The following is a 27,495-nucleotide window of genomic DNA, read 5'->3' on the forward strand; positions in this document are numbered from 1 at the left end:
CCTGCACCGAGAATGACCCACAAAATAAATCCTGTCGTGTTTCTCACCTTCTCCTCCTTTCATCTCTGCTTTTGTAGCTTAGATCTAAAGACTAAAAAGCATTCATGGTAAGCTTGTTTGGAATACCATGAAGATGAGAAAATGAACTACTATACTTTCTGCAACCTCAATATCAAACACAGAAGGCACATGCACTCTAAAATGCATTATATAAATTATACACTCAGCCAATATAATGAATAAAATGGCCTGAGGTGTGATCAAAATAGATGGTGAATATTTAAAGTTTAAAAGTGTGTTACAGGGCCGGGGATTTAGCTCAGTGGTTTCACTGCCTGCTGCGCAAGTGCAGGGACCAGAGTTCAATCCCTGGTACCAAAACTAAAATAAAATAAAATAAAAAATAAATAAAAATGTGTTACAGTTCAAAATAGGTTGCCATTAGTCCCTCCCCTCCCCTGGCTTTGAAGACACTTATGCCATCATTCCTGTCACTTTCGGAAGCAGTTCTGGGATTTCTCTTTCATGAATATCTTTATGAAGTGGGACCAAAAATAGAGTGACTGCTTCAGCCAAGTGCCATCCAGTGGAAAGGCAGCTCTTGAAAACATCATGGCATGTCCTCAACCACTCCTTCACCAGATCTGCCACCATACAACTTCAGGCTTTTCCTCAAAGCCAAAATGACCATGATAGATAAATGTTTCGAATCAGTTCAGGACTTCTAGGCAGCACAACAGACACATATGAAAGAGGGCTTCCAGAACTGTTTCGGAAAGTGACAGGAGTGATGTAATTGTGTTTGAAGTGGAGTATTTTGAGATGGATTGATGACAAGGTGACATATCCATGACTTCCTGTCGTGAATGAAAACATGAAAGTTCACAGCACTGATTGCAGATGTCCCTTAGAGAACAGCTCCTGTGGGGTTCAGCAAGGTGAATGTTGCAAAGATATCAATATGTTATGATGTGGTCATACCCTAGAATCATATAAAGGAGGGCAGAATCTCTAGAAAAGGGGACATAATAGAGCAGGCAGCTGAAAATGGGAAATGAAGGGACCGGCAGCCTGGGAGCCTCACCCTGGGTTGTGATGGAAGTGGTCATGACGGGGTCAGAAGCCTGTTGTCCATCCCACATCACAGGAAATCACTCTTGTACCCTTTGGTTGATCATTTCAGACTACCAAGAAAACAGAACAAAAACCTGCAAAATGCATTAACCAGAAAAGGAGAAACGGAAGCATTTTCAAAAGCCCCTCTGAGCCCTGTTCCAATTTCATTTCTTTATTTTCCTGATTGGAAGAGGCAGATTTCTGGAGCAGAGTCAAATGCATTCAGAGGCCTACATAAGGGTGCTTTGAACTAAATGAACTTAATATTTTTATTTGCAAGTCGAGATTTTTATTACAGAATTCATTTATCACTTGTGTAATTTGTTAAACAAATATTTACTGAGGACCCTTGTTCCTCTGGGTGAGAACCAGGAGTGAAAATAACCTTTTTCAGTTCAGTTAGGAAGCAGGAGGAAAGTTAATAATACTGAATTTTTAAAGACTTGAATTAATATGAGTTAGGTTATTACAGAAAGCAGTGGTCATAGGTACCAGAGCAGACTTTTCCATACTTGAGGCATTATCATTTTTGAAATACGAGTGATTGTATTCTTCCCTCACTGCAGATATGCCACTTCTCGGGGACACCTGTGGCCACACCCCACCTGCTCGAGTGACCAGCGGTGCCATCTCCTGGTGCCTGGTGCCTTCTTTTCTGAGTCCATGGTGGGAGGGGTAGCTCTTTCATTCACCCTGCTGTCGCCCATGGAGCACTGGGTGGGTGTGCAGGGGCAAGGTTCCTTGAGGTCCCCCTGCTGCTGGCCACTTCCTGCTGTCCTCCCTCGGCACCACCACACTCCACAGACAGCCAGGCCAACACTTCTGGTGGCCCTTCTTAATCTTCCTGTTCATTTTCTTTGGTTGTAGAGTTTAGAAAGGCACTGGGCATAACAAATTCATGAATTCTTGTCTTCTTTCTGTTTGTACATTTAAAGGAAATATTTTGTAATAAAAAATCAGTTTAAGTCAGCTCTTGTGGAGGGACTTGTATTTATGCAAAATGGAGAGACACAGCATTTCCTAAAGTGGTTATGATAGAAATGAGTTAAATGATTTTATATTTAGAGAAATGGGTTCAAGCCACACTGTATGAATTGCTAAGTTGCCGAGTCAAAATTATATTCTCTTTCCCCTACTCTGAGTGTTCCACTGTCCATATTCTGTGTGGTGGCTCGGACTGGGATTCCAGGGAGTGAGTCAGAGGGAGGAAGGCTAGAAATCTGAGAAGGAGTATTTCTGTGACACCGGGCTGTGAGCAGGTTGCTCAGGAACAGAGGAGCACTGGGCTGCAAGGTCAGTGCCAAATGCAGGAGGGAGGTGGGCTGGCTTCAAGATGCCCAGCATCTCGTGGCCAGACACCCAGGCCCTTCCTTGGAGAGCTGCTGAGACCTCAGGAAGCAAAGGTTAAATTTGCAAATCAAAGATCAAAACAGCAGCTTCTGGGAAAGCTGGGGAGACCACAAAGGGGTTGTGATAATGATAGCATCCAGGGTGACAGGGAGATGTCTTTGTCCTCATTAGGGAAAGCCATCTCCAGAGAGCAATCAGTGGATTCCTGGGTATTGTGGGTAGCATAAATAAATAAATAAATGGGCCAGAAATGAAATGCTAATAGACGTGGTGGGAAGTAATTTGTGAACAAATCTTTCTGCTTCTCAGGATGCAAATGGCATCTCTGGGAGAAGTCCATGGGTATCTCCAACATGTTTTGTAATTGCTCATGCTAATGACTAGCACCACCATTTGCATACCACGGTGGAAGCTACTGCCAGGCTGTAGGGTTGTGCTTTTGCTCCTGTTCATTCAGAACCTAAGCTCAACAGCAGCCCATGGGCAGGAGGACAGCTGCAGCAGATTCTGCCCCTCTCCATGTCCCTCTGGGGGCTGGTAGCTTTCAGGTCTCTGATCTAAACACATAGATACATGATTGATAGATAGATAGATAGATAGACGATAGATAGATAGAAAGAAGTGGATGGATGGATGGACAGCTGGTGGGTGGATAGAGAGTGATATAGATCCAGCTCTCCATGGTCAGTTTGCAAAGCATTTTAGCCACTCCCAATTCTGGAAAGCCACACAGGCCAACGGAGGAAGGGCCAGGCCCTGGGTCAGATCCTGACTCAGCCGCTCCGGGTGCTGAGATCAGCACAGTGGGAGCTGGGTTGGGACGCTGCTGCCAAGGCTGTGGGGAGCGTCAGCCCAGGTGCTGGTCTAGCACAGCTCCGGGAAGGTGGATTCTTAGAGCCACAGGGCTAACACTGACTCCTGTCCTGTTCTAGTAGTTATGAGGTTTCTTATAACTAGACTGGTGTGCGGGGGGAGTGTGTGGTTCTTTCCTAAGGCACAGCTTCCTTGGCAGGCAGGGCCCCCAGCCTTCTGCTACCTCTGCTCATGGGCAGTGGCATCCCAGGAAGCAGCCACCTCTGTGCCCTCCCATCTCTGTCACTTGCAAGAGGGACAGTCTGTGAATGAAGGCTCCACACCCACCTCACTCAGGACCATGTCTGCAGAGCCCATAGTGGCCACCTAGCTTTTGCCTTCTTGTTTGTTTGTTTTTCTGATAAAAGAAAATGGTGGCAGGAAATTCCGAAAAAGGAGGGGTTATTAAGTTCAGAGGATGGAATGTATAGATCTAGATCCTTTTACACAGGTGAACTTATGCCAAAAATTTCACCTTGAAATTGACCTCTGGATTTTCTTCTCCACATTTTGACTATCTTGATGAAGTTTTAAACTGAGAGACTGGGCCTGGCACCATAGTACACATCTGGAACCCTAAGACTCTAGGAGCCTGAAGCAGGAGGATTACAAGTTCAAGCCTTGCCTGGCCAACTTAGGGACTTAGAGAGGCCCTGCCTCAAAATATAAAAAGGCCTGGGATGTAGCTTAGTGTGAAGGCCCTGGGTCTAACTCCCAGTGCTGTAAAAGTGGATGGGAGGGGGGATAAATGAGATAAAGACATCTAAAATATAGCTAGTCTGTCTTTGTTAATTTGACCTGAGCTTTAAATAGTCTTTGTTTTGTACTATAAATATTTTTAATTTTTCTGTATATTATGATGTTTTGATATAAAAAAAAATACTTTTCTGTCTGAAGAGAGACTGCCTTTCCCAGGCTGGCCACTTCTTTTGTTTTTATTAGTACATATTTGCAGTACATGATTACAGTCACCGTGGGAGCTGGTGCATGTACATAACACAGCTTCATTCTTTGCATGTCCCCTTTCCCTTCCCCTCTCTCCATCTCTTGGGGTCCAGCCTAGAGAGTGTCATTGAGAGGCTGGCCTTCTCCTGTTTCTGGGGCATCCTGAACATTATGTTCTCCTAGGTCGCTCATCTGAGGACCAGGGGCCCGACAGTCCGGACCCACTGCTCCAGCCCAAAGCCAGGCAAGGTGACTCAAACTGGGCAGCCCTACACTGCTCACTCGCCCTGCTTTGTGGTCCTCACGGGGACCTGAATAAAGCTGTGGCCTAACCATTCACCTCAGTCCCGTCTTCTGCCTCTGATTAAACTAGGATTTTTCCTAAGTGGCCCTGTATGGCAACTCACACTTCCTGTCTATAAAATCAAACTTTGTTTTTCCCTCTCCTCTGGAGCTGCACCTGACTACCCATTTCATAAAGGAACACACACCATCCTTAAAAGAAAATAACATGGGAATCTTCCTACCACTAAACTGTAGAGCAATTATAATTATATTCTAAATAATGTAGAGCAATTATACGAGGTGCAAAATGGGGGCTTTTATTAACAAATTAGAGAATCAAAGCATCTTTGTAGCTTGATAAATTATGATTTGTGTGCTGATGTCTACTCGAAATGATACGTATGAAGTGTTGTAAAGAGTCCCAGAATGAACTTGGCTGCATTTAATTACATGTTGTTCAGTGAATTCATTATGCTACACTAGACAATGGTTTTCTAATTCTTTTTCCTAGAGGTATAATTATAGTCCTTGCATTTCTGGAATATATTTAAGCATACATAAATGTTAATCACCCCATGAATCGCAAATTTAGTCCAATATTCAGTGTCACCCTATATTCATTTTTCTTTGCTGTCTATCAAACTTAGCAAGCCTAGTAGCTTGGATCAACACACTTGGCATCTTGCAGGGAGTGTGGGTGTGACTCACTAGTTCTTTGCTCAAGGTCTAACAAGGTCAGGATCAAGGTGTTGACTGGGCTGCATTCTCTTTCGGATCCTAAACTGCGGAGTAACCAGCTTGCAAACTCTCCCCATGGTTTCTGTTTTCTTGCTAAAGACCAGCAGGGGGCGCCCACGGTTTCCAGCCACAGGGCCCTCAGCAAGAGCATTTCACAGCATGGCTGTTACCGCAAGGCAAACCAGAGAATCACTTGCTCTAATCAGCGGAGACAGTCTTAAATGATGTAACTTTTTTTTTGTTAAATTCTTTTATTGATACATTTTAGGTATACAACACAATTATATTTCTCATTGGGAATTGTACCTTTACATGATGCATCTTGGTTCTTATTTTTTCCCCATTCCTAGCCCTCCCTTCACGCCCTCCACCCTTCCCTATTTACAAAGACTTTATTTCCATTTCTATCCATTTCTCATTATTTTTCTTTTCCCTTCTTTCCTTTCCCCTGCCCCTCCCATTACCCCTACCCCTTTGGACCTTTTCCTCCTATTTTGCATTATCGATTATTCATTCTAATCATTGGTACATTTTAGGTATACAATATAAGGACATTCATCATTGGAAATTGGCACCTTTACATAGTCTGTCTTGGTTCTTATTTTTCACCCTTGCCCAGCCCTCCCTTCAACCCCTCCAGTCCTCCCTATTTACAAAGATTTTGTTCCTATTTTTCCATTTTCTCATATTAATCCCATTCCCTTCTATCCTTTCCCCTAGCCCTCCCACTTCCTTCCCCTTTGCCCCTTTTCTTCCTATTTCACATTACCTATTATACATTTTAGTCCTTATTTACACTTTCAGTTTCTCACACCAGAGAAACTATTCGGTATTTACACATGTGTGTCCTATTTATTTCACTTAAGAGTATCGCCTCAATGTGCATCCACTTAGCTATAAATGTCTCTAATTTCTCATTTTGTATGGCTGAGTAGTACTCCATTTTATTTTTTAAAAACCACATTTTCTTTATCCAGTCTCCAGTTGATGGGCATTTGGGCTGTTTCCAAGTTTTAGCTATCACAAACTGTGCTGCTAGGAACATGGGCGCACATATATCACTGTGGCATGATTCTTTTAATTCTTTGGGGAAGATCCCCAGCAGTGGAATAGCAAGGTCAAATGGGACTTCCAGTCCTAGTTCTTTGAGGTATCTCCATACTGATTTCCGCAGTGGTTGCACCAGTCTACACTCCCACCAGCAGTGGAGCAGGGTTCCTCTTTCCCCACAGCCCTGCCAGCATTTGTTATTGGTTGATTTCATGGTAGCAGTCATCCTTTCTGGAGTGAGGTGGAATCTCAGTGTTGTTTTCATTTGCATCTCTCGAATGACCAGTGATGTTGAACATTTTTTCATGTATTGATTTGCTATTTCTACTTCTTTGTCTGAGAAATGTCTGTTCATTTCAGATGCCCATTTTTGGATTGGGTCTTTAAATTTGGGAGGTCTGATCTTTTAAAGTTCTTTATAGATTCGAGATAGTAGACCTTTGTCTGAGGAAGAGCAGGTGAAGATTTTTTCCCACATTGTGGGTTGTCTCTTCACAGTGCTGGTGGTTTCTCTTGCTGTGCAGAAGCTTTTTAATAAGAAGAGATCCCACTTGTTGATTGTTTGTGCTAGTTCACGGGCAACTGAGGTTTTGTCATAAAATCTTTTCCTACACTGATGTCTTCAAGGGTTCTACCTAACCTCTGTTCCAACTGGTTCAGAGTTTCTATTTTAACATTTAGATCTTTAATCCATTTTGATTTTAGTTTAGTGCATGGTGAGAGATACAGGTCTAGTTTTAATCTTTGGCAAGTTGAAGCCCAATTTTTCCAGCACCATTTATTAAAGAGGCTATCTTTCCTCCAGTGAGGGTGTTTGGCTCCTTTATCGAAGATGAGGTGGCTGAGTGTGTCTGGCGTTGTTTCTGCACCTTCTAGTCTGTCCCACTGGTCCTCAGGTCTGTTTCTTTGCCAGTACTATGCTGTTTTTATCACAGTAGCTTTGTAGTAGAGTTGCAGGTTGGGGATTGTGATACCCCCTGCCATGTCTCTGTTACCTAGAATTGCTTTTGCTATTCTGGGTCTCTTCTTGTTCCAAATGAATTTTTGGATTGTTTTCTCAGGGTCCATGAAGTATGCTGCTGGGATCTCAATGGGAATTGCATTAAATCTATATAGCAGTTTTGGAAGTATGGCCATTTTCACTATATTAATCCTTCCTACCCAGGAGCAGGGGATGTCTGTCCATTTTCGGATATCATCTTCAATCTCTCTTTTCAGAGTGCCATAGTTTTCAGAGAAGAGGTCTTTGATTTCTTTCTTTAGGTTGATTCCTAGGTATTTCAGTTTTTTGGATGCTATTGTGAAAGGAATTATTTGCCCTATTTCTCTCTCAGTGAGTCTGTCATTTGTGTAGAGGAAAGCTATTGCTTTTTGTGTGTTGACCTTGTAACCAGCTACTTGACTGAATTTGGTTATGAAGTCTAGAAGACTTTTGGTGGAGTTCTTAGGGTCTTCTATATAGAGTATCATGTCATCTGCAAATAATGACAATTTGACTTCTTCATTTCCTATCTTTATTCCTTTTATTTCTTTCTCTTGTCTAATTGCTGTGGCTAATGTTTCCAGAACTATATTGAACAAGAGTGGTGATAGTGGACATCTTTGTCTTGTTCCTGATTTTAGGGTGAAGGATTTCAGTTTTTGCCCATTTAGTGTGATATTGGCTGTTGTTTTTTCACAGATTACTTTTATCAGTTTGAGGTAGAGACCATCTATTCCAATTTTTTGTAGGGTTTTTATCATAAATGCATGTTGGATTTTGTCAAATGCTTTTTCTGTGTCTATGGAGAGAATCATATGGTTTTTGTCCTTGGCTCTATTGATATAGTGTATTACATTGATTGATTTGCGTATATTGAACCATCCCTGCATCCCTGGGATGAATCCCACTTGATCAGGGTGTATGATCTTCTTGATGATCTTCTGCATTCTGCTTGCCAGTATCTTATTAAGGATTTTTGCATCTATGTTCATTAGTGAGATTGGCCTATAGTTCTCCTTTTCGGTTGGGTCTTTCTCTGCTTTGGGGATCAAGGTGATGTTTGCTTCCAGGAATGAATTTGGGAGTATTGCTTCCCTTTCCATTTCATTGAAGAGTTTAAACGGTAGTGGCAGCAGTTCCTCTCTAAATGTCTTGTGGAATTCAGCAGTGAAGCCATCAGGGCCCGGGCTTTTCTTAGTTGATAAGTTTTTAATCATGTTTTCAATTTCATTGGTTGATATTGGGTTGTTCAGAATTTTTAGGTCTTCTTCATTCAACTTTGGTAATTCATATGTATCTAGGAATCTGTCCATTTCTTCTGTGTTGTCCATCTTATTGGCATATAGGTTCTGGAAGTAGGTATTGATGATCCTCTGAATTTCTGCTGGATCTGTTGTCATTTCACCCTTTTCCTTCCTAATTGCATGGATTTGGGCCTTTTCTTTCCTTTTTCTGACAAGGTTGGCTAAAGGTTTGTCAATTTTGTTGATTCTTTCGAAGAACCAACTCTTGGCTTCATTGATTTTTTTTGTATCATTCTCTTAGTCTCCATTGCATTGATTTCTCCTCTGATCTTTATAATTTCCTCTCTTGTATGAGCTTTGGGGTTGTCCTGCTCTTCTTTTTCTAGAAGCTTGAGGTTCAGCATCAGGTTGTTTAATTGGGCTCGTTCTGTTTTCCTAATATGCGTATTCACTGCTATGAATTTCCCTCGTAAGACTGCTTTCATTGTGTCCCATAGATTCCAATATGTTGTATTGTCATTGTCATTTAATTGAAGGAACTGTCTGATTTCTTCTTTAATTTTCTCTGTGACCCACTGGTTATTCAGAAGTGTGTTGTTCAATTTCCATGTGTTTATGAAAGTTTTTGAGTTTCTTTTGCTATGGATCTCCAATTTCATTGCACTATGGTCTGATAAAATACAGGGGATAACTTCAATTCCTTTGCACTTACTTAAACATGTTGTATGTGTGAGTATGTGGTCTATTTTGGAGAATGACCCATGTGCAGCTGAGAAGAATGTGTATTCTGATTTTGTGGGGTGGAAGACTCTGTAAGCATCTGTTAAGTTCATTTGTTCAAGAGTTCGATTGAGTTCTAGTATTTCATTACTTAGTTTTAGCCTAGTTGATCTATCTATTTGTGACAGTGGGGTGTTGAGGTCCCCCACCACAATTGTATTAGTGCATATATGACTTTTCATGTCCATTTGTATTTGTTTTATATAGTTGGGCGCACTAGTGTTTGGTGCATAGATATTTATGATTATCATCTCTTCCTCTTGGATTCTTCCCTTTACAAGGATGTAGTGTCCTTCTTTGCCTCTCTTAATCAGTGTTGGTTTGAAATCTACTTGATCTGCCAAGAGGATAGCTACTCCTGCTTTTTTTCGGGTTCCTGTCACATGGAGTATTGTTTTCCACCCTTTAACTTTCAGTCTATGAGTTTCCTTTTGAATTAAGTGTGTTTCTTGTATGCAGCATATTGTTGGATTTTGCTTCTTGACCCATTCTGCCAGGCTATTTCTTTTGATTGGTGAATTGAGACCATTAACATTGATGGTTATAACTGAAACGTATTGACTTGCCATTGCCATGACTTTTTCTTTTTGTTGGGTTCTCCCCCTTTCCATTTAATTTCTTGTCATGCCAGATGAGTTCATTCTGCTTTGCTTCCTGGGGTTGTGATCCTCAATGTCTGTGCCTAGGATATTGTGTAAAATTCTTTGGAGTGCTGGTTTGGTATTCACGAAGTTCCTAAGGTGCTCTTTGTCATGAAACTATCTTATTTCTCCATCAATTTTGAAAGATAGTTTTGCAGGGTGTATCAATCTGGGTTGGAGGCTGTTTCCTTTTAGGGCTTGGAATATGTCACGCCAAGCTCTTGTTGCCTTGATGGTTTGTGTTGAGAAGTCTGCTGTGATTCTGATGGGCTTTCCTTTGTATGTGATTTGTTTCTTTTCTCTGACTGCTTGGAGAACTTTGTTCTTCTGTTGAGTTTCTGGAATCTTAACAATTATATGCCTATGTCTAGATTTTTTTTGATCAAGGCTATTTGGAGTCCTATATGCCTCACTTATCTGTCTGTCAAGCTGTTTTCCCCTGCTTGGGAAGTTTTCTGCCATTATTTCTGTGAAGAGTTTTTTTTAATGTCATCTGCACTCTCTCCTCTTTCTTCATTGACTCCAGTCAGTCTTATGTTATTCTTCTTTGCATCATCTAGCAGCTGGTGGATTGATTTGTCATGTTCCCTTATAATTTTGAAGCAATTTTTCTTTTCCTGGTCATTAATTCAATCTTATCTTCTATATCTGAAATTCTGTCCTCACATTGGCTCATTCTGTTGTGTAGACTTTCAATGGAGTTTTTCATCTCCTGGAAATCTATTTGCATCTGTTTTATGGATTCCATTTGTTTCTTATGTTGGGATTCCATCATGTTCCTCAGCTCCTCTCTAGATTTATTAATGATGTCTTGCACTAGGGGCACAATTTCTCCTATTATCTGAGAAATTATTTCTGATTTCATTTTTTCCAGATCCCCTTTTGTTGCCAGTTCAGTGGGTCCAGGTGGTTGAGTATCAGAACGGTCCATCTCATTTCCCTTTGGGGTTGCTGTAGGTGACCTGGAAGTCTGGTTTTGAGACTTATTTACGTGTTTTCTCATTTTGACTGAGGAGGGGGTGCTTGGCGCCTGCATGGATTACCTCCTCTGAGCTGGGAGAGGTGGGACAGGGGCCAGGAGCAGCGGGTAGGGATGGTGGCCCAAAAGCCCTTTCCTGTGGGCTGGGAGCAGCAGGAGGGATGGTGGCCGGGAAGCCCCTACCTCTGGGCCAGGAGCGGCGGGACTCAGTACCGTGGTCTGGTGGTCCGGTGTCCTCTGCATCTTTGCAGTGTGGAACCAGGTGGCTGTACAGAGGAGCGGGGGTGGGGGTGGGGGGGTGTCTAGTGGATTGTTGCCGCAGGCTGATTCGGCATGTTACGCACGACTTGCTACCTCGGTAGGGTGTCCACAGACCTGCCTGTCTGCAGCCTTAAATAACGTAACTTAAGAAAGTGATTTTCCATACCCCATCACCTCTGCCCCATTCAACTGGGTAGAAGCGAGTCAGTCAGAGGTTCTGAGGCACTGAGCCCGTGAGTGTCAGTGGGTGGGGTCACAGGAGCCCTTTGGCGCTCTCCCTGCCACCGGACCTCTGTGATTTCAGTCTAGGGCTTTAGCACTGTCTCAGGGGTTACACACCGGTGTTTATGGACAGGAACCAATAGCGTTTTTATCCCAATTTAGAGACTTTGAGAAATGTCACTGTTTGCTTCAGTATTCGTGCAGTTTGGGAGAAGGAGAAGCTGCTGGGTTCCCCCTCCCTCCTGGAGAACTCATCTCCAAGTTATTGGAGTGCTGACTGATGCAGAAAGTATTAAAGCCTGGTGTCCTTGCCTCCAGCCGGAACAATTTGATGGTGCATTTTATATTCCGCATGCAAGCACACACACACACACACACACACACACACACACACACACACACACTTGGACCAAACCAAGGCTAGACTTTAACTGAGGGCACATTCTTGCTTAGCAGCTTCCCCTTCTGCATCCTCCATCCTCTCTCCTTTGCCAGAGTCTCCAAAAGGCCACTGTTAATGCATCATAAGGACCTGAATCCCCAGCTCAGGCTCTGCAGAGGGCAATCTGGCCCTTGTTTCAGATGAGCTGCCAGATGTTCCAGCACAGAGATTACCTGCCTCGGTGTGGGGACACTGCAGGTCTAAGTTAGTTCCCCAGCTCTGCAACTAACTAGTGATGTGTACTTGTTACTTAATCTAAGTCTCCATTTCCTTACCAGTAAAAAGGGCATAAGAAGGATAAGTGGGCTAAAGAGAGAGGATATATAAAATGCACGTCACATAATACGTGCCTAAGAAATTTTAGCTATTTTTATTTTTCAAAAGAAAAGGTGAATATCTAGGTATACTTTTCAAGGAAACGTTTATTAAAGTTTAAGCTCCACGCACAGGCTTGCTCTCAGATTGGAATCATTATGTGAGCTCTCTAGGCAGTTGCTGAGATCTGTTTCATGTTACTGTGATGATGGGCTCCTGCTAGGGTCCAGCTGTTTCTCCACCCTGCCCTGGACCCTTGTACTTACCAGGGAGCTACAGCCAGAGACCGGAGTCCCACTGCCCCTTGGGGACCAGAAGTCAGGTCTTCCAGGCCTTTAGCAGCTTGCCTTTGTTTCTGCAGAAGGTCAGTCCAGTGGGAGCCATCAAACCGTGCAGCTCAGTCTTGGCCCTGGGCAGTGAATTAAAGCTCAAATCAGTCATCCTCCTTCCGAGATGGCACTCGTGTGTGTGTGTGTGCGTGCGTGTGTGTGTGTGTGTGTGTGTGTGTAAGGCCACAGGGGGCAAACTCACAGGGGAGAAGGAATGTAAATACTTACTGTAGATTTTATTTTATCCAGTTCCATTATGAATGACCTTATAATCCATGGTAAAGAATTTGACTGTTACTGTAAGCAATGAGGAGTCATTAAAATTTTTTTAAGCAGGGAAACAACATGATCAACTTTGCATTTTAGTGGACTGTGGTGGGAAAGGGGCCACATGGGGAGTGCTCTCCAAGCTGTTACATTCCAGGTGGGTGCAGTAACTGTGGGGTGGGTGGGGGGCTGGTCACATCCCACCAGATGACAGCCGGACAGCACCACCGCAAGGTGTACCCAGCCTTCTGTTCGGCACAGATGGAGAGGTAGCAGCTGTCAAAGAATTTCACGATATGGTATCATTCATTAACCATGAATATTTTTTTTCTTTTTCCTTCAAAGGACATGGAAATACTTGAGGAAATTTGAAGGCATAGGGGTTGAGAGGGACCAGGAAGTATGAAATGAGAGTGTGACAGACTGAGATGTATGGTAGGGCTTCCAGGCCAGGCAGGACTAAGAAGGGGTGCAAGGCTTGGGGTCAAGTGTAAGAATTCCGAAACGGCAGGGCACTCGGAGATGTAAGGGCCCCCTTTAAGTGAGTAGCTCACTGATGGGTTTTTCTGGTTCTCTTTAATTTTCCAACTCCCTTTCCCAGTGGTCATGAAATTATGTGTTCTGTGCATGGTGTTACAGACTGAATTGTGTTCTCTAAAATTCACAGAGGGTTAAAGTCTTCATCTCCAGGACCTTAGAATGTGACTCTAGAGATAGGACCTTTAAAGAAGGAATTCAGTTAAAGGAGGTCATGAGGGTGGCCCTGATCGTGATGACGTCTTATAGAAGAGGAGATGAGGGCACGGACACATGCAAAGGCAAGAAGGAGTTTATAGCCTATGGACAGGGAAATGGCAGAGGTCGGTGGGGGGGGGGGTGGTGACTGAACTGGCCTAAAGGATTTTTGCTGAAGACAGCCAGGGTCATAAGACGCCACCTTGCGGGTGGCAAAGGGTGGTGAGCCAGGTTAGACACCGAGTGTGGTCAGCCTTTGGTGGGGCGTCTTGCTAAACTGACCTAGTGGTGTTCTTGCTAAAAATGAATTCTAAGAAGGAAGCACACAGATGGGCCTTGGAGAATGTTCAGAAGCCTGACTAGACTTTGATCAAGCAGAGAAGCTTGGTCACTATCAGCTTGGCAATGGAAGTCTGAATAAGCAGCCCCCTCGTGGGATGTGCAAGCTCAGAAGGTGAAGGGGGTCTCCTCAGGATCCCCCAGGGAAGGACTGCTGATGTCAGACCAGGATACCAGGGAAGCTGGAATCCCCACGGCTGCCCAGGAAAGCCTTTCACTTGTGCTGCCTTTAGAGGAGAGGAATGCAGCTGGCTGGAGCCTGCCTGGAGCGACCTGTCTGATGCCTATGTCATGGCAGCAAGGCTGGTGATCTCGACAGCCAATTTCCTGCTCCAAACCAGGCCCCAGCTTCTTGCAGTTGCTCAAGTAGGGTCTGAAATGCTTGCTGAAGGCAAAGGAAATATGGAAGAGTGACCTCAAGATCCACCAGCCCCACGGGGAGTCTGACTTTGAAATGCTATCTCTGGGCATCCAAGCACCTGGGTTCCCCATCCCTCTGACACCCCTGAGCTCCTCCTGGCTCCCTCCTGCATGAATACTAAGTGACAGAGCCTGGGAACCCCCTCTGTAATCTGCAAGGGCTCCCAGTAGAATTGGCATTAGCCGGCCTGGAGCCCTGGGTCCATGAGGAGAAGGCCCCGGGCAGGTGTGCAGGTAACCAGCCTCACACCCACAAAAGCTCATGCAGTGGGTCTGGCCAGAGGCCTAGGAGTCAGCACACTAAACAAGCTCCCTCAGATCACGTTCTCTGTGGGGAAATGCTGGCAGTCGGGCTAGTGGTTCTCAACCTCGACCACCCGTTGATGTGACCTGCAAGGTGGATTAGAGAGAAAGACTCCACTTGAAGCATGGCTGCTTGCAGTTTTCAAGCCTTCTCCTCCTCTTCCTACAGCCCCGCATCCATCAAGTAGATGAGAACAAGGCTGGTCTCCCCCTTGGTGCCACGGGAAGTTCCTGGCCCATGTGCAGGTCCCCCAACCACAAGAGCCAGAGCAGCCACTACCACCACCCGCCCTTGGCTCGAGGACCCTGGGCTGGAGGGTGCCACATGACTTCCCAGGAAGGCCCATAAGCTTTCCACTTTCGAGGCCACAGTCTTGACACCCTACCACATTTGGGATGGGGTGCACCAGGGTTCTTGAAAACACAGATACCTGGCCGGACTCGGGTTTGCTGTTCTGGACACGGCCCCATTGGGCTCAAAGCTTCCCAGGAGATCCCAGGGGGGTTGTGCTGTGCAGCTGGGACTGAGGACAAGGGGGGAACTCTCCTCGATGCCCATGGATTAATTGCACTTTTCCCCTTAGGGGCTTTGCCTGAACTCTCTGAGGGCAGAATCTGTATTTTTTCTACCTCCTTATTCCCTGATCTAGGAAGAGTACAATGGAATCTTGGAAACGGTGACTCCCTACCAGCCGTGGATACACCCAGAGTTGGGTCTAACCCACCTCTGTGCCTCCTGTTTCCTATTGCCATTCATTTTTGGAAACTGTGGAGTACAGCAGCATGTTAAATGCAAGGAGGAGGGCTCCAAATGAGGAGCAGGATTCTCAACTTTACAATTGTCCAAAGTGTGCCGAGGACTCCCATCCTGGAGATGCTCCTGAAATAAGTGACTCCCATGGAATCTTGTGTCCCTTTCTTCCCCCAGGTACCTGCTGTTTGTACTGGGAAGGGTTCAGTTACCCTGCTGGGCACTAGGTGGCAACAAGGCACCAAGAAGGCCCAGCAGCCATGGCTGGCACCTGAACCTGGGCTAGGCTTGTGGAGCCCCGCAATGACCCTGGGGGCTCACTCTGAGTGCTTTCCAAATATCAACATATTTAATCCTTACACTCACACTATGGGCTACATGTGACCATCATTGTCATGTTAAAGATGATGAGACAGAGGCCCAGGGAGAGTTACGATTCAGACCCAGGGGTCCTGGCTCAAATTTATAACTCCCTAGGACTTCATGTGGCTGTTGAAATGACCAATTTGGATGGTTGTACTCCACCCATTTGTGGACTGGTGGACCTTCCATGGTCCCTGAAGTTACGGCATCAGAATAGTCCCACCTGCAAGTGCTGGGACCAGGGCTGGGGCTGAGGCTGTTGGCACACATGCCTGGTGGGACGTGTGCACTACTGGCCCCGGGCTCTGGCTTGCAGGAGTTGGTCAATGTTCTTTATTAGAGATATCAGATAATCCTCTCCAAAGGAAGGAGAAGCCGCAGCCATAAATCAGCAGCCATAAAATCACAGAGATCTTTTGTGGAGGCCCCAGGCCAGAAAATGGTGTTACTGTAGGAAAGGGCTCATTGTTTGCTGAAAATCCATCTCTCACATTAATTTTAAGGCTGGGAAGGTTTCTGATATTCAACAAAAGCTACCACATTGCCACACCTTTGCTCTTTGAGAAAGTAGACAGATCTCACCCTCAATGCCTGCGGGTTGCACTTTTGTAACAAGTGATTCATTTCATTCAGTGAATTCTTTTTTCTACAATGATGTCAAGTTTCTGCACTAGTTGGGTCTTGGCAGGATTGTTGAATGGGAAACAAAAGGATCCCACAGCCAGAGACAGTTGAGGCAAGTCCCTTAAACCCTTTAACTCTGGTACAATGCCCCTAAGGGGGATGCTGAGTGTGACTCTCTGTTTTGCCCTGGTGCCAGCTTAGTGGCAAAGTCACATGGCCCAGAGACACTTCGATACCACCTGGGACATTCCAACCTTGGTCCAGCAACTTGTCCCAAAGCCCCTGCTTGGCATAGTGAGATTCTTCCCCTGGTACAGACCTGGTACTTTCCAGGGAGGGCAGACGTGTGGCAGCACACGGACTCAGAGACCTCCTCTATGCCTGGCTTTCACCAGGAGATCTGAAAGTGAAATTTAATTCGTGTTTCTTTTGCTGATGGTGTTATTCAGGTTCCAAATATCTTCTCTTTCAGGTTAGTTTTTGAAGCCTTGAATTTTAAACTAATGGCAAGAGGTTGTGAGACAGTAATGAGCAGAAAGGCTTGGGACTGGCTTCTGAATGACGAGGCCCTCCCAGCCTCCCCCTTTGGCCCAGCTCTCCTGTAATATGGTGCCACATGTCCATCCATCCTGATGGCTTCGTTTGCCAGTTTATGCTGATGAAAATGATCACTTGTGCCTATTCCTGCCCATCCCAGTCCACTAAGCTCCACGCTTGTGTTTGACAACTAGAATGGTCAGAAATTCCCAATATAGCAAATTACTAAAAACAGTAAAAATAAATGAGACATTCCATTAGAAGAGGGGAAAAATTGTCCGCACAAGTAAGGCCTTGTCATGTGGCAGGTTGACTCATTCATTGCAGGATGACATCTACATCCAATAGCCTATGGCCTGGGCACTAAAATTCATGGTGTAGAATTATCAGTCAGCTAAGAAAGATGTTCATAAGACACCCTGTAAAATAAGCAGCTTCTAGAATGGTCAATGATTCCATGAAAAACACACAAAAATATGTAAGAAAATTAAAACTCTAGAGTATTAGAGGTGATTATATGTGCAGGAAGCCAATGTGGCAGAAACTGCCAACCAAATACTCAACCCACTTCCTCCAACTATTTCACATTCCCGGCCTTCACCGGCGACATCTGCAGCTCCTCTGTGGCAGGTGGGTGTCATTGAAGTGTAGCAAATCCGAGCTTGGTCTGCTGAAGGCCCTCATATCCCAGTCTCATGCTCTTCTGCCATCTGCCTGCTTAAGGTCAATGCCTAGGGTGGCCTTGACTCTGGAAGCCACACAGCAAAGCCAGCAGAGCCAGAGTAACTGCAGCAGAGCTGTGGGGGGCACCCGCGTGCTCACCAATCTAAACCATCTCGGATCATTTTTGAGTGTGGACAAACAGGATGCATCCTGGTAGAAGGTGGGAGGGTGTTCCAGGGACCCCACTTTCCAGGCCTCTCCTCGAGGGTGGGCTCTAACTGCACATGTCCAGCCCCATCTTCCTTTTCCACTGGGAAGCAAACACCCTTCCCATAACCTTCCAGCACACTCAGTCACTAAAGTGGTCTCCATTGGTTAAGAAGGTTCAACCCTGTTCTCCTGAGAGTTTTAGCCTCATGTTTGATTTCAAGCTCTCTGGATGGGCTGGAGTGGAGGTGCTGGGTCTGGCCTCCTTATTCCTGGCCTGTGGCATTAAGGAGGGAACAGACAAAATCCACCTTCACCTGCATCTCAGTGTGATTGGCTGTGCCTCCAGCTTGGTAGAACCACCACTCCGTTTCACAGGAGCCCCTGTCCTGTGTCTCTCTGTGTCTACATGGGGCAGATGTGCATGCCCATCCCACAGCAGGCATCATATGCTGGCTTTCCTGTGGGCACCAAGCCTGGGCCAGGAGACTGGCTAATGGTGCCACTCTGCCCTGGGTAATGGTGGATTTCTTCTGCCCCTCACACTTCATCCCTTAGTCAATGGTATACAGAAGGTGGCTTGGACCAACTCATAGGAGCTGATTATTAAAATTTCAGGAATTTTGTGAGCAGATTTTTGTTTCTTTGATAGTGTAAGAATTTGGTGGGAGAAATGATGGTGGGAGAATTTACACCATAGGAATTGGCAAAATGTATACACTAGGGCATTCTCTTTTTAACCTAGAGAACTTACAAAAATTTCTCAGCACAATGCTGACTTTCTCTGTGGGGTAAATGGCTCAGCTACTTGCAAACAAGAGACAACCACTACTATTGAAGAAAGAGGCCACCACTTGATATCTGAAACCAAAAACTGAGACCATTGGTCTGCAAGCAGAGGAGGGTTGTGTGTGGGACACATGAGTCTCTCTGAAAACTCAGTGCTGGTGTTCTGTCAAGGTTGAGAAGTATGGTCTTTGGGGATTGGAGAACTTTCAGGGGGAAAATTAGTTGTCCTTTAGTGGGATCGTGGTTACTGAGACTTAGCTGTTATTGACTGGCTGGCTTTAGAAGTGTGGTTGCTGGTATGAAGATGTTGATTGATTTGAAGTGGTTTCAAGCTGGCTGTTGTCACTGCTGCCAAGGATCACGCAGTCCTTTCCTTCTTTGGATTGGAGGTACAGAAGGTTTTTGTGTTTATTGCTCTCTGACTTAGTAATAGGACCCTGGACCTTAAAGGCAGGCAGGCCACATGGAGAGATGAGGAGGAACATGTGACTGTTGGCTCTTCAGAATTAGTGTTTCCTGCACAAAAGCAATCAACCTTTATCTTCTGGGCCTTCTCTATGCAGTCTGGCTTCTGCCTTCCGTGGGGCACAGGGAGATTCATGCTGAGAGTCAGGGCGACCCTACCAGCCCCAAGAGTGGAAGCAGTTCAGTGGGGAGGAGCACCATCTTAATGGTAAATGCTGCATTTATTCATTTGTTTTGTTTTCTTTTGTTTTTTGTTTCCCGTACTGGAAACTGAACCCAGGGCCTTCTCTCTGCAAAACATCCCCAGCCCTTTGAAAAAAATTTGTTTTTAAAATTTTGAGACAGGGTCTCTCTAAGTCAGTAAGTTGCCCAAGCTGAGTCTGAACTTGTTATTCTCCTGCCTCGGCCTCCCAGAGTGCTAGGATTATAGGTGACATCTCACCACTTCTGCAGGGCCAGAAAAGATCCCATAATATCTCACACCATCCTGGTAGATCCACACTGTAGTCTACTCTGGGGCTCCTATCTTCCCACTCTAATCTGTAAAACATTCTTCCCTGCAGAGATCTGCAAACTGTTCTCCTCTAGCTTCCCACCAGTGACTCTGAGACAACGTGGATTGCTTGATTAAATCAGGGACACAGAACTCACTTAAGACTGAAGGCATTTCCTTGGAAGTACTGGATACTATAGTTGAAAGGACCAAAGTAAATATCACTATCATCCATTTTAATAGTTTCATCCATCCTATAATAAAGATCACACGCAGCCAGTGTTTACTTTCAAGGCAGCCAACACAGCAACCCTGCAATTAATTATTCAGACAACAGCATCTCTGAGAGTTGCTGAAGTGATAGTTAGGGTACTTTGCCCTGGCAACTACTGTTGCTTTGAGTGTCATTGAAAGCATACCAACCTGCAGTAGTGGACTCTGGGTTTATAGTTGCATAGGGCTAGCATCCCCCAAGCCAGCCTCCCTGCCTTACTACCGAAGCTCCTGTTGAAGATGAAGAACCTCTGAGCACAGCCGTGTGGACAGGCACTGGCTGGCTGGGAGCCCCTGGGAAAAAGGACAACAGTAGGTGTCCAAAGATGGATGAGGTCCCCATTGCCTCTCTAACAAACTACCACAAACTTAGAGTCTGAAAACAACACAAATCCATTCCCTCACTGGGGGCAGTCCTGGGGGCAGAAGTGTAAACAGCATGGCCAGGCGGTACTGCTTCCGGGACCCTGGAGAAGAATCCAAGGCTTGGGCTTCTCTGGTATCGGGAGGCCACTTGCATTCCTTGGCCCATGACTCCTTCCTCCATAGTCAAAGCCAGCAGCAGAGCATCTTCACCTTCCTGTCTCTCCTCTCTCCTTCATCTGCCTCTGTCTTTCATATCTCCTTCTCTGATTCGGACCCTCTTACTTCCCTCTTACAAGGAGTCTTGTGTTGATATTGCATCTACCCAGTAATCCAGGTTAACCTCTTCCTCTCAGGTCCTTAACTGAGCGTCTCTGAAGTCTTTCTCCTCCTCATCCACCACCTCAGCCTCTTTCTTCTCCTCCTCCCGCATAAGGTGACATAGTCATAGATTTGGGGGATAAAGATGCAGACATCTTTGGGGAACATCAGTCCACTGCACACAGGTTCCCGTCTTATGTTCCGGGAAACATCAGAGTTCCTGGGAATGGAAACTTGTGGAGTGCGGGCCTGAACTTACAGGCCTGGGCAGGTAGCATGTGGCCCTCGGGCCTGCATGACCCCCATTGAGAGAAGTTTTCATTGTGGGTTTTTTTTTTTTTTTTGGTACTGGGGATCGAACTTGGAGGCTTGCACTCTCCAGGCAGGCAGCGGGACACTGAGCCAAATCCTTGGCCCTGGGGGTGTTTTCCATTGCAGGAAAGAGGAGCACATAGAGACCGGGTGTGCCTGGTGTTAGCAGTTACCTTTCCTGCCTGGTTCCTCGTGGGGGACTGCTGGGGAAGCTCCTGTCTGATATAAGACGTGTTGTGATGGAAGTGTCACCTGTCCAGCTTCATGTGCTGAAGTCCTAACCCCTCGTGTGACTCTGTTTGGGGGGGTCCAGTACCTAAGCTTAGGTGAGGCCATCGGGATGGGGCCCGGCTCCATGTGACTGGTGTCCTCATAAGAAGAGTTGCTAGCGTGCTCCTTTTCCTCTTGTTTTTCTGAGTGCGCACAAAGAAGAATAGTGTGTTTACACAGCTAGAAGATGACTGCCTGCGACCTGAAAGGAACGCTGGCCTCTGAGGGGTCCGACCCTGCTGGCACCTTGACGTAGAGCATCTCAGCTCCAGAGCTGCAAGGCCGTGGAGTTCCGTGGGTTAAGCCACGCACTGCGGGGTCTGCTGCCTTGGAGTCAGCTAAGACACACACCTGTCTGGAGTGTGGAAGCTGGGGGCTGTGTGATGCCCACTAGGCAGGGTAGGCTGTTGCCCTGTCCTAGGAACCAGGCAGGCTGGAACAGCAGCCTCATTTATTTTCCTAGCCTCTCTCCAGGTCCCTCTCGTCAGCTCCAGGAAACACCAGAACCTGCTTCTTGCTGGGATTTGTTGTCGGGCACTTGTGTGATGCCAGCCCAGGCGCAGCCACTGGTCAGGCCAGAAAAGCACCCCGGAATGGAGCAGCTCCCCCTGCAGGTCTTCACCATCCCCTTCCACCTCCCTGTGTAGCCTGATCATTTTCTCAAAAAGCTGGAGGGGCCGGGCTGGTGGGTCCCCTGCCTTGATGCTCTGTGAGAGCTGAAGAAACAGAAGCACATGGAAGGAATGAAGCTCGAAACAACCGCCAGGGACAGCCCGACCTCGCCAATCTCCTTTCAGCCTCGTGGTACTTTCGTCTCCATTCTACCTGCCCCAGGGCCTTTGCTCTCAAGTGAATGCACACGAGGCTCTTCCTCCTCAAAATCCCCAAGGGCTACCCTTCCTCGACAGGCTGCAGTTCAAGCCCCTTCTGTTGGTGGCATTAAAAGCCCCCCATGCCCACTGGCTTCTGCCGTGGTTCCCGTGTCCCCTTCTCAGTTCCCTGGCTCACCCTGGCCCACCTACCTGGCTGGAGCTCACCAGTCCATTTGTGCCTCTCATCCATCGAGGCCACTTCCCCTGCTGGACGGCCCACCCTGGCCTGCGGGGCCCACATTCCTCTGCAGAATTTGCTCACCCTGGACCCAGACATGTCCAAGACGTGTCTAAGGGACGTCACGGTCACAGTAAAACCAAAGCTCAAGTGACTTCAAAATCTAATTAATAACCCTTCTGTCTTGTCAAAGATGCTCTTGAAACCATTGTAATCATTTCATGCTAAAGAAAGTGCTCCTTGTACCTTCCTGCTGATCGGTGCTACCTCTGATACCCGATGTGGGTTGCAAGTGCATAAATGAGTTTAATAAAGGGCCTGAGGGATGGCCCGCTGCTGGGGCCCAGGCACGTGGAGGTGACATTGTCCTTACCTCTGGCCTGCATGGCTGAGTTTTAAATCTGTGTTTATCAAAGCCTTGCCAAACTGCCTCCTCCCTCAAAGACTCGCATTTCCAAGCCTCTTTTTGGTCTAGATTTCATCTTCTTCTAGAGATACCGGGCATACTGCACACAGGCCCACCTTAGTGCCTGTGCTGTGTGTTCATCCTCGCTTCCAGGCCTTAATTCTAAAGACAGTCATATTCCGAGGTTCTGGGTGTTAGGGCTTGGACATAAGATTTTGGGTTGGACATAACACAAGCCTAGAAACATCAGTGCGGTAGGAGAAACCATGAAGACAAAGGGGCCATACAACTCCCCGTGTGGCCCTGGTGAAGTAGGTGGATTGGATTTTCTGCTTCGCAGGCCAAGGCTGGCAAAGGCCCTGGCAGACAGCCAGGCTGAGCCTCCACAGTCGGGTCGCTGCTCTCTGGGCTGAGGCTCAGAAATGCTCAGAGGCAATAAAACGTGTCCCAGCAATCATTATTTAACTTTCTCCATCACAAGTCTCATAATTTGTCACACTGGCTATAAAAAGAGAATTTTAAGGCACTGGATTCCCTCAGTAAACACTGAATGTTTCTTCTACGGAAGCGCAAAGAGCAACGCTAGGCCCAGGGCTGAACTCAGAGGGAGGCTCCTCCTCCTCCTGTTCTCCACACCTCTGCTGCTGTCAAGCAGACAGGAAGTGGCGGGTGACTGAGGCAAGGCACCCGGCCCAGAGCTTGGCTAACTCAGGACCGGGAAGACCACATCCTGTCTCGCATCTCTGCTCCTCGTTAGCAGGAGGTTTTGTGTTGAGAGAGCTCTGCAGGCATTCATCACACACCACACCCAGGGACACACTTCCTAGAGCCCAGCAAGTGTGCCCACAAGGTCAGCAGAGGTCATCCAGGAAGTGGGGGTCCGGGGGCGAGTCGGGATCATGATGCCTGGGGGATGAAGCCAAGCGATGGCCCCAGATGTCAGCCTGGGCCCAGGTGGGCCACGTGGCTCCACCTTTCCCGGGGAGAGTGTGCAGGGAGCCTCCTCCCTGGGCCTCTAAGGCCTGCGCGGACTCCCTCCTGGAACCCTTGGAACTGGAGGGAACAACTTGCAGTAGTTTGCTCTTGCAGGATACCCAGCCTCACACTTGTCGTTCATTAATGCTGCTTTCCCTCTGTCCTGTGGGCCTTCTCCTAGTCCCTGCAGGAGCTGGTTCTCGGGTTCGCTGGCAGCTATTTGGGGTGGGCTGAAGGTGAGCAGAAGACAACTCCCGCCTGAAGAACGCTTGCCCACGATGCCTTTTGGACTCAGGGTTACATTCCATCTGTGGCTGGGGCAGGCCCGAGGGGCTCTGCAAGGGTTAGTTAGTGCCTGGGCAAACCGGACCCGGACGAGGCAGAGACCTTAGAGAACGTTTGCCGTGACTTCTTCCAAGTTTGGCTCTGTGGCAAGAAGCACTGCAACTGAGACCCAAGGGCTGAGTTGGCAGTGACCCCACAAGGAACTATTAACACTAGCAAATAATTAACCCGGGTCCCCAGAGGCACTCGGTGAGGCATTTCCGAAGCATCTAACCACAAGCTGTACATGTTCATGGGCCCCTTCTGACAACAGACTCAGATAGAGATCCAAGGGACAGGAGGTTGTAACTCCCGAGGCTGCTCTTCCAACCTGTCTGGAGAGAACGGAGTCTTCCTCTTCAAAAACGTTTCTCACTGCACTTCAACCCTAATGAGCAAGGGGAGTGTAGTTACCAAGAGACCACCCTGAGGGAGCGTCTGCCCTTGTAGCCGAGCAGGGACAGTTATGTGCAAGGAATATTTGCCTAGAATAGGGTGAGTCATTCTCTCTGGAAGCTACAACTCTATTGCCACACTAACCATCAAAATGAGCAATCGTCACATGAATTTAATACTATCATCTGGGCTCAGGTCCAGACACAGGGAGCTGGGAGTAATGAGCAGTCCCCCGCTCTCCCAGGACTGGACTCGCCCTTCGTTCCTTGAGTCCCTTGATACTAGCCTTTCACATTCCTGCCATGTGCAGCCAAGCTTCTCCCTAACCTCGGCCTTCCCTCCCTCGAGTCTCGGAGCTGTCTCTTCGGGGGGATCCCAGGGACCCAGTGGCCCATTCCACAGCTGATTTCTCTCAAGGGCAAGCTCATGGGATGAGAGAGAGATGAGAACGTGCTTCCTCCTGCCACTGTGGGAGGCAGGGGTGACCCAGCTGTGCGAGGCTCATTCTGAACCCCACTCACCCTAAGTTCTGGGGTTCTTGCTCACACATGTGACTTAGGGAGGACAAGATGGGGCAAGAAGGTGAACCCTTGGTCCTGGCTTCTCTCTACCTCTGGACAGCTACTGTTGATACAAACTATAGAGTTACCTTGAACCTTTCAAAGTCAGTGCGCACCTTGGGAGCTTTCCTAAGTTGAAGGGCTTTCTTGGAGTTCCAGGGTGACTTTCTGGGAGATGCAGACAACATAAAACAAAGGGAAGTGAAGACATTCCTGATCCCCCAAGCCTGAGCCTGGGATGCTAGGGGCAGTTCGGGGCCAAGTCTTTCTCCCCATTTCCTTCTTTTTTTTACTTGAGGCCACCTTCCTGCTTTACAGAAGTAGGAGTTTAAAATAAACTGAGCAGCCAAGGACAGGCTGCGATCTCCTTGCACCTTGAGGCTGATTCCCAAAGTGTGGAGGTGACAGCCTTTGGCCAGCATTGGTGTTGCAGAATGTTCAGGTCACAAGCTTCACTGGCAATGGACAAACTGCTTCATCTCTGCATTTCAGGGGAGCCTGAATCATTTCTGCATGGGGATTCATTTAGGACAGTAACCTCTGCTGCTGCCTTGTTAGGCCTGCTCTGCTTCCCCGAAGCACTGAGTATGTGGAGGTCAGGTCAGACAAAAGTCCTGCCACATTCAGAATCAGGCAGAGCCTGGGCCATTGGAAGAGCTTCCGGGCAGAGCTCCTTCACAATTAGTGCATTAATTTTCCAAAAGGAAAGAAGTGTGTGTCGTGGGTTAAGATAGATGATCATCATCCCCGGGCCAACATGGCACAGAAACAGATTAATGGGGTTGGCAGGATCGACTCCATAATGAAGAAAGTTCAAGCCAGGAATGAGCTCAAGTGTTCTTGTCATTCCGGACCATGGGATGGAATGGGCCAGAGCGGGGAGGTTGATGAGTCCCCCAACAGAAGTGCCTGTGCGTGGCCCTTGTGCCTGGACCAAAGGGTCACCTCCGTGTAAATGAGACTCTGGTCCTTGCCTTATGGGAGCCACGACCAGGTGCCCAAGAGGGAAAGGGCCTCAGACCAGGAGGATGGAGAAATGGATCCACCGCACTGTGTGGGTCAGGCTCCGAGTCCCATCCAGCAAGCACTGGCATCGTGTGAACCACGCATCCACCTTCTTCCTCTGTCTGGAGCTCACCTCTGTCTGGCATTCAGCCTCTGGCCCATGTGGGGTGTGTGACTGTACCCCAGTCTTCACAATCACACAGCTAAGGGCAGGACTTCAGGGCTCCTTCCACCACTAGAGATTTCGAAGTTTCTCAAGAGTAGGATGGCTTGAGAAGCACACGCTTGCCCAGTGATGCTCCTACTTTGCTTCTCTGTGGCCTAGCTCTGGGCGTTGGGCTCTGCCCAGGGTCGGAGCCTGGGGTCAGAGCTGTGCTGTGTGTGCTGTGTGTGCTGTGTGTGCTGTGTGGCTGCTGTCTGCAGCTGAGGGTGTGCGGCTTCCTCCCTGGTGGTGAGGAGCCAGGGGAGCTCAGGTCCCCGGCCCCTCCTGTTCCTCCTTCTGAAGAATGGCAAGGAGACAAAACTGCTTCTTCCTGCGATTTGTACCCAGCAGGATCTCTGCAATTTCAGGACCTATTGTCTAGCTTGGGGGATTTAGAGATTTCCTGTTTTCACTTGCCCCAAGAGGGATGAGGCCCTGGGAAAATGATTTATATGAACTCTACCTATAAGAGATTGATTTACAGCCTTGGTTCAGATGTGGTTAATTCAGTGTTGAAATTTTCATCAGTCAGAATAGGCTTGGCTCTCCCAAACGCCTGGGCTTAAAGTCACAAAGTTCAGTTGTTATTGATGCAAAGGCCCTGGCAGGTCTAGGGCCGCCGTCCTCCGCACAGGGCTTGGGGTTGAGCCCCACATTGAGGCGCTGCTACGGCCGATGAGCACGCCTGGGATGAGCATGCTGGGGTGCTCCTCGGTGCTATTAGAATGCCACCCCTGCCCCCCGGAACATGCACCACCTCCTTTCGTCACTCATTGGCAAAAGCAAACCGCGCAGCCTCACCTGACCTCCAGGGAGCAGGGAGGACGGAGTCCCTGCAGCGCTCAGCAGGAGAAGCCCTGGGCACAGTGGAAGGGAACACTGGTGTCCAGAGTGCTCAGCTTCTGCCAAGGAGAATCCACAGCGCTAAGTCTTCCAGGGCCTGAGTACCTAGGAAGGGGCTCAGCGGGCAGAGGCCTGTGGGCACACCTGCTGGACAGGTGCTTTCACGAAAGAGCAATAAGTCAGGCGTGGTGGAGCACACCTCTAACCCCAGCACTCTGGGAGCCCGAGGCAGGAGGATCCAAAGTTCAAGGCCAGCCTGGGCAATTTGGTGATGTAGCAAGACCTTGTCAAAATAAAAACTAAAACAAGGCTACAGGTATAGCTCAGTGTGAAGGGCTTGGGTTCAATCCCCAGTACCAGGCAGCAAAAAAAAAAACCCCTAGCTTAGTAACATCTCCTTTAGAGATTAGGCAATAGGATGCACAGCTTTGTTTGGTTTGGTTTGGTTTTTGTGATGCTGGGGATCACATGCTAACCATGAGCTCTACCATGGAGCTGCAGCCCCAGGCCCAGATGTGCAGTTTGGATGGTTAGGAGTCTGAAGCTTCGGCTTCTATTGACTCAGCCTGAAGACCAGACTGTGGCCCTGACAAGCAAGGTTTCTAGCATCCATTTGGTTTTGAGCCCCTCAAAAGATTAAGCTATTACTTTACCTTTGCATCAGACACAAGGATATTTGCGTGTGTGTGTGTGTGTGTGTGTGTGTGT

General features: G+C 47.3%; 1 long non-coding RNA gene across 1 annotated transcript; it reads right to left on the bottom strand.

Annotated features, from left to right (window-relative positions):
- Positions 1-524: 524 nt before the first annotated feature.
- LOC147828580 (uncharacterized) lies at positions 525-27,036 on the bottom strand. Its single transcript, XR_015450591.1, has 3 exons — positions 26,746-27,036; positions 12,469-12,611; positions 525-2,033 (listed from the first exon to the last, which is right to left on the bottom strand). It is a non-coding gene; the product is annotated as an uncharacterized LOC147828580 (long non-coding RNA).
- Positions 27,037-27,495: the final 459 nt, after the last annotated feature.

This window comes from Heterocephalus glaber, unplaced genomic scaffold (genome assembly GCF_053883595.1).
Source record: "Heterocephalus glaber isolate CG9 unplaced genomic scaffold, H.glaber_assembly_v1.0 deba00001004, whole genome shotgun sequence".
NCBI classification, from domain to species: Eukaryota; Metazoa; Chordata; class Mammalia; order Rodentia; family Bathyergidae; genus Heterocephalus; species Heterocephalus glaber.